We start from the raw sequence: 13,165 nt of genomic DNA, 5'->3' as shown, positions 1-13,165 counted from the left end.
CCAAGGTTTAAATAGTCTGCAACAAGGACGATTATTTCTAAGGGCATGGTCAAGGTGGAGTGCTTCTTCCTGCCAACCAGCCAGTCGGTGTTTAGGACTTTGGAATCAGGCTGGGGTGTGAGATAACAAGAAAAGACTTGGCCGTTGTCCAGTTACAAATAAAACATGTTGGTTGCAATAAGGCCAATGTAGATATTGTCTTAATCTTAACGGAGGGCAAGTATGCAGTTCTGTCAGGGAAACACGAATTTCCCACTAACTTCAAAGGCATTCCTGAGGGCAGGGGAACTAGGGGGTTTATAGTAGGCGTGGCTGGCTCCAGATGGCTGTCCTTTACCGCTTTCAGAGGGGAGGAAAGCACACAGCGGTGTTTGTTACTGTACATTTTCTGCATCGGGATGGCTGCACTTTCATTCCCTCGTTACTATTTTTGAAAATAAAAGTGCTCCAGGAACCCAAGCGGAAAGCGAATTTTGAGAATGATGAGGGCAACGAATGTATAAGTGCGCTTTACACAACTGATGTATGTGTGGATTGTGATAAGAGTTGCATGAGCCCCAATAAAATGATTTAAAAAAATAAAAACATAAAAGTGCTATGGAATTGTTTCCAGTTCCTAGAGAATTCCTGACAACTGTCTTCTTTATGAGGATCTTAATTTAAATACTTGTCTCCATCTACTTTTCCAAATGAATTCAAGCACATTGAGCTTATAGATTTGGACTTCTGTTTGCTCCCACTTCTGAATGATTTTAATGACTACAGGCTAGATACTTAGGAACTCTACAAAGTAGCTGCTCCCCTGAGCATTGCAGAGAATGTTTGTCTTGGTGCTCATGAATGCATTCATCCTGGATTGTTCATGGCGTCTACCTCTCCTCCCACGATCCGAAACAGTATTCTGAACTTTCTGAAGCTATGCGTCTAACTTTTTGCTGTTATTAGATGTTCAGTCCAACTCTAGTTCAGGGACACTTTGTGTAGAACAGTGGCCATGTTTCCGATCTTTATGATCATAAAACCCTGCCCATCTTTACAATCACTGGGACTTCTGAGCCCATTGTTTCAGCTAGCATGTAAATCCAATTATTTTTCCCCCAACAGTTTGATTGGCATGCTATTCTCATATCATACAACCCAATAGTTCAATTATATAAAAAAGAGTTGTATAATCACCACTGCAATCAGTTTCAGGACATTTTCTTCATCATTACTAACTTCCCCTGCCATCCCCCCAAGGCAACATTAATCCAGTTTCTGCCTCTATAGATTGACCTGTCCTAGTAAATTGATCTAAATTTTGCCAGGCCCTCCCCATGATGTCCTTTCTAACAATTGGCCAACACATCCAAAGTAAGCAAGATGAAGTCCCATCTTACTTGCTTCTAAGACATACTACACAACAGGGGATAGTTAAGAACCTGGGCTCTGGAGGCAGACAGAACTTGGCTTAAGTCACAGCGGCTTGTTTAATTACTCAAGTGACCCTGGGAAAACTATGGAAACATCTTAAGTCCTAGTGTCTTCATCTGTAGGCGTGGGAGGCTGAGGATGTTGCCAGTAGTCCTTGCCACCTGCAGGCACTTTGTATAATAAATGACATTTTGAATAGGCATTATTATGATTATGTTCCTCTCTTCTCTCTTTTTAGGCTTGAAGAGCTGCTTTATAGAGCAATAATACTAATAGTGATCATTTATTGCCTTGTGCTAGCACTGGGGTAAGAGCTTTATCTGCATTCTCGAAGATCATCATGACAGGAAGGTTAGGGGGAGAATCCTACTGTACAGCAGAGGAAGCGGAGGATCAGAGGTATAAATTAACTTTCTCAAGGTCATAAAACCAAGGGGCAGAGCTGGGCATTGAACTCCAAAACCAGTGCTTTGCTATGAAGCCGCCCGGAAGCTCATGTATTCCAGTTCAAATCATTGCCTCTGAGGATGAATAAGGCTTGGAGGGCAGCTGTCTCTTGCTCAGGAGTAAAATGAGCACCTACTATTAAGCAGGGAGCCCAGTGGAAACCCTTTTGCTCACAGGGCTCTGTGCCTAGTAACTGCCTTTAAGACGCCCACGACGCTCCACAGGAGAGGAACCCACTGGAACCATAGAGACATGTGACTTGTCCAGGTTCTTACGATAGATATAACTTCAAAAACGCCTGATGGTTTGGGCTTGATATTTCTTGTTGGTTGCTGTGGGGTTGGTTCTGACTCATAACAATTCCATGAGACAGCCTCAAATTGCCCCAGAGTTTTCTTAGCCATAATCTTTATGAAAATAGATGGTCAGGCCTTTCTCCAGTGGAGCGGCTGCATGGGTTTGAACTGCCAACCTTTCATTTAGCAGTTGAGTGCATAATTGTTGTGTCACCAGGGCTCCTTTGACTTTTCTTAGAGATCTTTGGACTCAACTCTGGCTTACCAGTTTTGCATAGAAATGAAATCCCTGGGCCAATCAATCACGCAGAGTACTGATTCTTATGCAAATCTACTCCAGCAGGAACTTTCACTTCTTTCATTTTCCTTCAAAATCTCCCCTCTCCCCCAAACATTTAATCCCAAAGGGAACCTGCATTTAACCACAGTGACCTTCACCTTGGTCATTGCCCCCGGTCAAGGAAAGGAGCCTTGAGTCCTTCATGAGAAAGCAGGCTGTTGGGGTGAGCATACTCTTCCCCCAGTGTCCAAGGTCGATTCTCCTGTAGTGCCCTGCTTCTTGTCATCTGGACTCTGAAGCAACTCTGCCCATGTCCAGAACTCCAGAGTCACACCGAAATAGCACCTGCATCTTCTGGGAGCCATTCTTGCACAAGGACGCACATCATCACAGAAAGACAGAAAAACAACAACAACCAGCAAAGAACTTATCCTTGGAAATTAACCACGCCTACCCAAATGCAGTCTTTCCCTAACAGAGAACATCTTTGTCACTCTCAAAGAGTGTAATTGAGCTCATCTTAGCTATAGCAATACCCCATACCTTCTTTCTTTTTCTTGTTTTGTTTGTTTCATTTTATTTTATTTTTTAATCGTTTTATTCGAGGCTCATACAACTCATCACAATCCATACATAGATCAATTGTGTAAAGTACATTTGTACATTCATTGCCCATCCCACACCTTCTCTCTGGTGGAAAAATAATATCATTTAATTTAATAAGATTCTGTATTATTCTCTCTTTATATCAACCCACGTTTCCACGATACACAAGCCCCACTCTACCACCTGGTTTCCCTCAAATCAAGGAACCATTTCCCCCAGCGCATACACAAATCACTACTTCTTGCAGGACATAACATTCATTCGATTGGCTGTCATTTCCAAGAAGGTTCATAGGATCGCTGGGCTAATTTTGGTCTGTATCCATACCATCAGTACTCTGTGCTTTCCTCCCACAGGAAGACTGGTAATAAAGAAATAGCCCCTGAAAGTCTCCTTGAAATGTGGTTACACCATCGGACAGTGTAAGGCATGGCAGAATAATAATGCTTCATAAATGATCAAGGGTTCCTGAGGGAAGGGGGGTGGGAGGGAGGGGACAAATGAGGAGCTGATACCAAAGGCTCATGTAGAAAGCAAATGTTTTGAGAATCATGAGGTCAATAAATGTACAAATGTGCTTGACACAATGGATGGATGGATGGATTTTTTAAATAAAATGATTTTTAAAAAAGAAAGAAAGAAATGTGGTCCCACCAGGTTTCCTTTGGGGATCAATGCCTTTTTCTTAGGAAACCAACTCCTCTTCTTTTTTTAAATAAAGGTTTGACTCATCTAGATTCTTCAAGTCTAGTGACCACACTATGAAGGAGGAATGGCGTGCCAAGATAGGCAAACACTAAAAAGAGAAAAACAGAAAAGGAAAGGAAAATAAAAACCCGTGAGGTAATAAACCGGATAAAAAGAATTGAATTCTTTAAAATTGATGCCAGGTGAGGAATACCTTGAGGTCTCTTATTACATGCAGAACGTCCTGAAGCTCCCAAAGGAATGCCTCATTGAACAGAGGGTGAATTTCACAGGCCAGTAGGGACTTTGGTTCACCACCCGTTAGCCAGTTTGTCATACTGTGGTGACTCGTGCGTTGCTATGACTCCAGAAGCTATGCGACCGGCATTTCAGATATCAGCAAGGCCATCCGGGTATCTGCAGAGATGATTTCATACTGAGACCAACCTGGAAGGTCTTGGGATCTAAATCTGACAATTAGCCAATGAAAACCTTATCGATCTGAACGTTGTCTTTGGACTTATCCTCAGGAGGCATCAAGTGCTAGCGAAGGACATCGGGTCTGATGAAGTTAGGTCAGTGAGTTTTTGGGAGACCGTCTTGGAGGTGGATTGACATAAGACTGCAAAGATGAATGCTAGTAAGCTGGCAGCAGTAATGATGACATGAATTGGGCAACATAACCTTCTGTTGTACGCAAGGTCACTGTGAGTCAGAGTTGGTGACAGCTAACAAGAGCAACAAAGGAGTTGAAGTAGTTTTGTCAGGTCAAAGTTGTTAGCCAGTGGCCTAAGCTGTCCTGTTGGCAAATGCCTTCTTAATTATAGATGTTATACAAACTCGTTCAGAATCCCCAAGTGGGACAAACAGTTCATGAGCTCCTGATGCTGAACAGAACGGTGGAGGTTCAAGTCCACGTAGAGCACCTTGGAAGAAAGGTCTGCTGATTTGCTTTTGAAAAATCAGCCTGGAAGACACTCTTTTTAAAAATCAAGAAAAATGAAACTCTCAGGAACAGTTCTGCTCTGGCACACAGGGAACTGCCTTGATTCTGAATTGACTGCATTTGGAAACAAAATTTTTCAGTGAGTAAGTGATCGTGTAGAAATTTTAAACTATCTTGTTACAAGTGTTTCCTGTTTCTTCTTCATCCGTGTCTCTTTTCTGTTTTTTTAACTGTGCTCTTGAGGCCAATAGTGAAACACACATTGTCTTCACAAAAGAAGCTCTTTAAGTTGCACAGCAAGGGGAAATAAAGGGCTTGCTACATTGTAACAAGCAGATAACAGCTTTTAATTTCATTAAGATGAATGGGAGAGGAGAGTCATTTTCTTGGATTGTGGTGATGGGTCTGCACCCAGCGTGAGAATCTTTGTTACCCTAAGAATATTGTCAAGAATGTAGACATGAAAAAAAAAATGTAGACATGTTTTTTGTAGGTTTATGTAGCACTGGAATGAGCTTTATGCACTATTTGAGGGCTCCTTACAAAGTTTATGGCAATAACCCATGTTCTTTTGATTCCATTTTCCACAAGCTTTTTGAAGCCCCCGGATACGAATTGAATGGAGTCTGTGTATTTTCTGTAAATCAGCTTAATCCTTTCTTTCGGGCTTTTCAGAGAACTCAGAACTTTGGGGATGTGCAAGGATAGGAGAGTGAATAATCCTTAGAATGACTGGTTTGCAGTGGTTTCGCACTCAGCTGCTAACTGAAGGCTTCGAAGTTCAAACCCACCAGCCGCTCTGTGGGAGACAGACGAGGAAGTCTGCTTCTTTCAAGATGGACCCTCTTGCGAACTCTATTGGGGCAGTTCTATGAGGGTCTATATGGGGCAATTCTACGAAGGTCTATATGGGGCAGTTCTATGAGGTCTATATGGGACAATTTTATGATGGTCTATGTGGGGCAGTTCTAGAGGATCTAGATGCGGCAGTTCTATGCAGGTGTATATGGGGCAATTCTACGAAGGTCTATATGGGGCAGTTCTAGAGGATCTAGATGCGGCAGTTCTATGAGGGTCTGTTGGGGTGCTTCTACAAGGGTCTATATGGAGCAATTTTATGAAGGTCTATATGGGGCAGTTCTAGAGGGTCAAGATGAGCTGAGGTCTAGGCTAGAGCAACAGGTCTCATTGGTTGGGATTATTAGGAGGAGCAGGGAAAGTAGGGAGGAAAGTTCTTCAATTCTCCTGCAATAGACTGAAGGCACAGTAACCGCAACTCTCCATTGGCTGCAACCAGGAACTCGAACGTACCGTCGTGAGGATGGCACAGGACCAGGGAGCGATTCGTTCTGTGGTACACAGGGTTGGGAGAGTCTGTGCAGACACAGCGGCTCCGAAGATCAGGCCACTGTCACCTAACAGCCACCACCCCAAATGGAATCAGAGAGATAGGGTTTGTCTTTTAACATGAAAGAATCCAATTTAAGGGAAAAAACCAAACCAAACCCAAATCCAAACCTTCTTCTTGGGAAATAATTTTCAATGGACAGAAAAGTCCCAAAGAATACATCGGCCATTCTGTCCCACGTGGCTCTTGTCTTTCTCTATAGATGCACAACTGAACTTCTTTAGAATAAGTTGCATATATCATGGCTCCTTCCCCTCACCCCCAAATACTCCAGTATATATTATCAACTTTAGAAAATATAACGGATGAAATGCCGTTACTCAGTTTCAAATCATATACCATTTTTCCCACTTACTCAAGATGTCCTTTATAGAATTTCCTCTCCTCAGTGCATTCTGTTCCTGAGATTGTGTGTTGCAGTTAGTTCTCATGTAGCTGCAGCCTACTTCATTTTGTTTATATACATATTTTTTTCTTTAAAAAAAAACCTTATTGTGATTTAGGTGGTTTATAGAGCAGATCATCACGTTTACATTCAACAATTTATACAACTTTTGTTTCAAACATCCATTTTAGTTCCTTCAATGTATCATCACTTATTTCTCTTCCTTCATTCCCTCCTACCCCTTCCTCCCCCACTTTGCCTTCCTGCTTCCCCCTAACCCTCTGTCCTTGGATAAAAGTTGCCCTTTTGATCTTAAATGATTGATTATTCTAATGAAGGGTGAGTAAGGGTCATAATCTTGGAGGTCCTACCAGTCTCTATTAACAAGCTGTTGTTTTTTAAGTAACATCTTTTATTGTAAATTAAGTGGAGGTTTACATTACAGATCAATTTTGTATTCAGCATTTTAAACTACTAATCAACACCTCCCACCCCACCTCACCCCACCCCACCCCACCCCCACCTCCAATAGTTTACTCTTTATCCACTCATTGGTTTCTCTTTTTCCTCTGATGGACTATTATCTTTTAATCTCACCCCAGGCACCCAGGTAACACCCATCAACAGTCTAGTCCATTGCTTTGTGTTCCCACCTTGATCTACATCCCACAACCCACACCTAATTTCCAAAATCTGTTTCCTTTGGTAGGAATGTTTAAATTGTTTTTCCTCCTTTGTATCAATGGTCTCATATAATATTTGTCCTGTTGAAATGGGCTTATTTCACTCAGCATAATGGTTTCCAAGCCCTTTCATGCCATGGGGTACTTTGTGGCTTTTGTCATTATTTTGTATGCGTAATATTCCACTGTGTGGATGTACCGGAGTTCTTAATCTATTCTTCCACTGATGGGCACTTAGGGTGTCTCCATCTCCTTGCTGTATTGAAGAGTGCCGCACGGAACATGTCCGCTCATATGATGACTACTTCTTTAGAGTAGATACCCAGCATAGGGGTGGCTGATGGTATGGAATTTCGCCTCCCAGTTGTTTGAGGTCGTGCCACCGAGGTTGTGTGAACTATAGCCTACTTTAATCTAGAACAGTTCCACGGACTATCTTTGTATTTTCTGACAGTGATGTTTTTGAAGAACATAGTTCCCTTTTAAAAAATAGATCCGTAAAATGGTTCTGGTGTTAATTTGGTCAGCGGCTCCTTGATGGGTAGATGCAGGTTGTGCATTCCAGCCTGGAGAATGAGTCTTGTCCACGGAACGCTGTATCCCTCCAGCGACATCACATCTGGAGGAACATTGTGCCCATCTCTGGCGATAATGCTGATCAACTAGTTAAGGAGTTGTCCAATATCTACATTACTTGCACTCTATTTTGCACCTTGTAATAAATAAACAAGATGTGGGAAGATATTTTCAAGACATGTAGACATTCTGTTCTTTGTCAACTTTTTAAACTTCGATTTAGCATCCATTAGCACTGTTTAATTGATCCAGTCTTTACTATAAAAGCTGTGAATTGGGTACTTTCCAACTCCAGGCCTGTCTCCACATTCAGCCACTAACCCTCCGCAATTGACTAGTAACTACAGACCCCTCTGCACATCTAGTCGCTGGTTTCTTATTTCTATGGACTTCCAAGATTCATATGTACATGTCTATTTTTGAGCTTAAATGGTCTTAAATTTGGCCAGTAGAAGTCCTTTCAAGTTAACTTCTTTAATTTCCGACACAAAGAAATGCTGAAGCCTCATTTTGTCTCCATCCTGCCTTGGTCATGGGACCAGTCGTTTCTTCAAGGAATCCTGCTGCCTTTCATCGAGGAGCGGCACTAGACTGGACAATAGGTGTCCTCATTGCTACGGGGGCACCCTTTCTGTGGACAGAACGAAACGCACGTGCCTGTATGTACACACAGGCTCGGCTTGGTGGCGGAATGGCTATGCGTTCAGCTGGTAAGCTCAGAAAGATCAGTGGTGGAAACCCCCCAGCTGCTCTGAGGAAGACCAGACTTGATGCTTGATGATCTAATCCCATAAAGATGAGAGTCTGGGGACCTCGATGGGGCAGATTCAGCCACACAGGGTCTTTGTGGGTCAGAATCAACTCAGTGGCACAGAGCAGCAATACCATCTACACACACACACACACACACACACACACACACTTTAGAAACCCCAAGTCCACATCAATATTCTCAATTTATTCCACCCCAAAGCATTTATTTCACCTTTTCTTCCCCATTGAAAATTGAAAATTCTGGCTTTTAAGAAAACAACCCATGTGCTCATTTGCTCAATCGGACAGCAAAACAATGCCTCAGGAATGACCAGGCGGCACTCTTGGAGAACTTGAAAGAGGAAATGTTTATTAGCCTGAGACCCACAGGAACTAGCTTTCCAGCAGATCTGGGCCCTGAATGCTGGGTGGGTGTAGCTTTTATTCATTATCTGCACAAATAAGGTCACAGAAGTGAGCAAGGTCACAGCCGCGGACAAGGCAGGGATTTCTAGTGCAAACAGGGTTGTCAGTAAAGGAGGAATTTCAGGAATGAAGACTTACATGGGTGAGGCAGTGCTTCGGGCTTCTTTTCCCAAGGTTAAAATTCCCTGTTATGATTCTTACACTACAGCACGTATAAAACAATTAGGAACTGCATTGTCTGTGCCACCACAAAAAGCCAGCCATCACAAAATGTTGAACACTATTGATACACCACGCTGCTAAAAGGACAAACCCATCTGTACGGGAAGAAGTACAGCTAGAGTGCTCCTTGGAGGCAAGGGTGGTGAGAGTTTGTCTCATGTACTTGGGACATGTTGTCAGGAGAGGCCAGTCCTTGGAGAAGGACATCATGCTTGGTAAAGTGGAGGGGCAGCGAGGAAGAGGAAGGCCCTTGATGACATGGATGGATACAGTGGCTGCAACCTTGGGCGCAAGCACAGGAACAATTGTGACCAAGGCACAGGACCAGGCAGTGTTTTGTTCTGTTGTGCACAGATAGGGTCAGAGCTGACTGGATGTCGCCTACCAACAACCACCACAAAACCGGCGAAGCTCAGGATGCTTGTTCTTCTGCTTCCACCACCACGAAGACTGAGAAAGATTGTCCAACTCGGTGTTGGTTACTGACTACAGATTACTTGGCTCTCTCTCACGTCTCGTTGTAGTGATTGCTATTGTGATCATGTTAGTTAATTAAAGAGTTGAATAATTTTATTGTGACCATGTTAGTTAATGTAAATAGGCTCACCGATTGTTTTGTTTTTCATCTTAGGTCCTTCTCGTCCCACCCATCTTTGATTTCATTTTGTTTTTTGACTCAGAGCTAAGACTCAGAGATGTGCCACTGTCTCTCTAGTCCTCCTGCCTCCATGCCCCAGATCCCTTGGAGAGAATCAGCTTCATTATTTTCTTTTTCGAAAATAATTTTATTGGGGGCTCATACAGCTCTTATCACAATCCATACAACCATCACTTGTGTCAAGCACTTTTGTACATTTGTTTCCCTCCTCATTCTCAAAACATTTGCTTTCTACTTGAGCCCTTGGTATCAGCTCCTCAGCATCATTGTTTTCGTTTATTCTTTTGTCTCTTTTTTTGGACAGGTACATAGAAAAATATATATTTCCATATTTCTTCTATGCAAGAGGCAGCATTTTTTTGTACTTTGCCTTTTTAAAAAATATTTTAAAATGTTTCCCAGAAGTCATTCTCTTTCAGTTGATTAAAACAATAAATAAATATCAGCAAAGCACTTCCTCATGAGTATATGTCACAGTTTATTTAATCAACGACCTACACTATGCCGGGACATATAGTTTCTAATGTTTTCAGTTGTGAAGAGTGTTTCTTTGAATAACTTAGTATAAACATGTTTTATATACTGTTGGAGTTATAACTTCCGAGTGGATGCTCAGGAGTGGGATTGGTGAGTTGAAGCATAAGTGAAAATGACTTGTGTTGGATATGGGCAAATGCCACTCCAGAGGGTGATACCATCTTGTCCTCTTTTCAACAGTGTGATTTGCCTGTCCCCCTCCCCATCCTGGCCCACATGCTTGCTCGCAGAGTGTAATCACAAGGTTTTGAATGTTTGGTGAGAAATAGTTTCTCTGTGTTGTTTTCATTTGCACTTCTCATATTATGAAACTGGATATTTTCCGCCCAATATGATCGAGCCATTTTTTTTGAGGTAATAGAGATTTTTAAAATGGTTTTATTAGGGGCTCATACAACTCTTATAACAGTCCATACTTACATCAATTGTGTAAAGCATATTTGTACATTCATTGCCCTTATCATTCTCAAAACATTTGCTCTCCACCTGAACCCCTGGCATCAGCTCCTCATTTTCCCCGTCCCTCCCTGCTCCCCCCTCTCTCGTGAACCCTTGATAATTTATAAATTGATATTTTGTCATATCTTGTCCTGTCCGACGTCTGTCTTCATCCACTTTTCTGGTGTCCATCCCCCAGGGAGGAGGTCACATGTAGATCCTTATAATCGGTTCCCCCTTTCCAACCCACTCTCCCTATCCCCTCCCAGTATCGCCACTCACATTACTGGTTCTGAAGGGATCATCTGCCCTGGATGTGTTTCCAGTTCCTATCTGTACCAGTGTACATCCTCTGGTCTAGCCAGATTTGTAAGATCGAATTGGGATCATGATAGAGGGGGAGAAGGAAGCATTTAGGAACTAGAGGACAGGTGTATGTTTCATAATTGCTACATCACATCCTGACTGGCTCGTCTCCTCCCCAAGACCCTTCTGTAAGGGGATGCCCAGTGGCCTACAAGTGGGTTTTGTGTCTTCACTCCTCACTACCCCCTCATTCACTATGATAAGATTTTTTGTTCTGATGATGCATCTTGTGATCTCACAGGCTGGTGTGTTCTTCCATGTGGGCTTTGTTGCTACCGAGCTAGAAGGCCGCTTGTTTACCTTCAAGCCTCTAAGATCCTAGATGCTATATATTTTGATAGCTGGGCACCATCAGTTTCTTCACCACATTTGCTTATTCACCCACTTTGTCTTTAGTGGTAGTGTCGGGAAGGTGAGCATCACAGAATGCCAATTTAATAGAAGAAAGTATTCTTGCATTGAGGGAGTACTTGAGTGGAGGCCCAATGTCCTTCTGCTACCTTAATACTAAACCTATAAATATATGCACATAGATCTATTTATTTCCCCATGCTCATATATAAGTATATGTGCATATGTATATGCCTTTATTTAGACCTCTATAAATGCCCTTTGTCTCCTAGCTCTTTCTTCTATTTCATTTGATTTTTGTCTTGTCCCACTATCATGCTCAGTCTTCATTTGGGTTTTAGTAATTCCTCTTGGTTACATTACCCTTGATCAAGCCCTACCAGGTCTCCTACAATCTCCTCACCACCAATTTGGATTACTTGTTGTTCCCTTGTCCCTGGGTTTGTTAACACCACTACCTTTCCCCCACCTCCTCTTCTCCCATGTCCCCCTGAAAACGCTGGTCCCATTGTCTTCTCCTCCTGATTGTTCATCCAGCCTATCTTATTTAGACAGTCCTGCGGAGTTAATAACATGCACAAAAACAAGACAGAGAAAAAGCAAGCAACAATATATAACAAAACAACAACAACAAACCAATGACAACAAAACAAAACAAAGCACAACAAGAAAGAAAAGCTTGTGGTTAGTTCAAGGACTGTTTGTTGGCCTTTAGGAGTGTTTTCCAGTCCAGTCTGTTGGGGCACCATGCCCTGGCCCCAAAGTCCACCTTCAGCATTCCTTGCTGTTCTGTTGCACCCCCTTAGTGTTTTGCCTCGGTGTGTTGGGATCTGATCACGCACAATTCCCACACTGTGCCTCCGGTGTTGTCCCCTGTAGGGCTATGGGCCAGTGAGGAGGGTAATGTCTCATAGTGGGGTTGGCCATGTGGTCCTCTCTGTGGACTGGCTACTGTAATTGGGAACGTCATCCTCTAGGCCTGGTGGGCTAGGATGTGCTCCACTCTCTCCTCCTCTCCCTTCATCTGCTCCCGTGTGCTCTGATCAGTTATGTCCCTCTCCCGGAGCTGCGATTCAATGCTGTCCTTTGAAATAAATTCTTCTGCAGGGAGTCCACGTAGTAGTTGGGATTGGGGCCGGCCTGTTAGAACTCTCCCGTTTCCCTACTCCACACCGGCATGTTACATTCACATCTTGGAGCACTGGGTTGAAGCCTGGTCCCTCTTTCCCTGTGGAGATATAAACAATATCCCCCCTTGTGTGGGTTAGTGCCCTGTGCCCCCCCCCCCCCATTTCAAGAGCCACTTTTATAAGTCTGAATGTTCTGCAGATGTCTTTTGCCTATCACACTCTGCTCCAGGGGTTCTAAAAACTGCAAAAGTTGTTAATGAGACAGAAATAGCTTTTGGTTTGATTTACATTGGGCCAAAGAAGAAACCAAATTTCCTTTTGTGGATAAGTTTTGGAGTCTCCTCTTCAGGAATTCATAGCCTATGAGCCGCACACTTTCTTTAAAAAAGAATCATTTTATTGGGGGCTTGTACAACTCTTATCACAATCCCTCCCTCCCTCCATCGTGTCAAGATCATGGGTACCTGTGTTGAGCTGCACACTTTCACAGGGGGTCTGAGCCAGAGTTCCTGAGCCGGCAGACCCGAGCTCAAGGACCAGTGTGCAGAGTGCAGCAA

Source organism: Tenrec ecaudatus, chromosome 17 (assembly GCF_050624435.1).
Source record: "Tenrec ecaudatus isolate mTenEca1 chromosome 17, mTenEca1.hap1, whole genome shotgun sequence".
In the NCBI taxonomy this organism is placed as follows: Eukaryota; Metazoa; Chordata; class Mammalia; order Afrosoricida; family Tenrecidae; genus Tenrec; species Tenrec ecaudatus.
The sequence above is the reverse complement of the archived record's forward strand: the minus strand, read 5'-3'. Positions refer to the sequence as shown.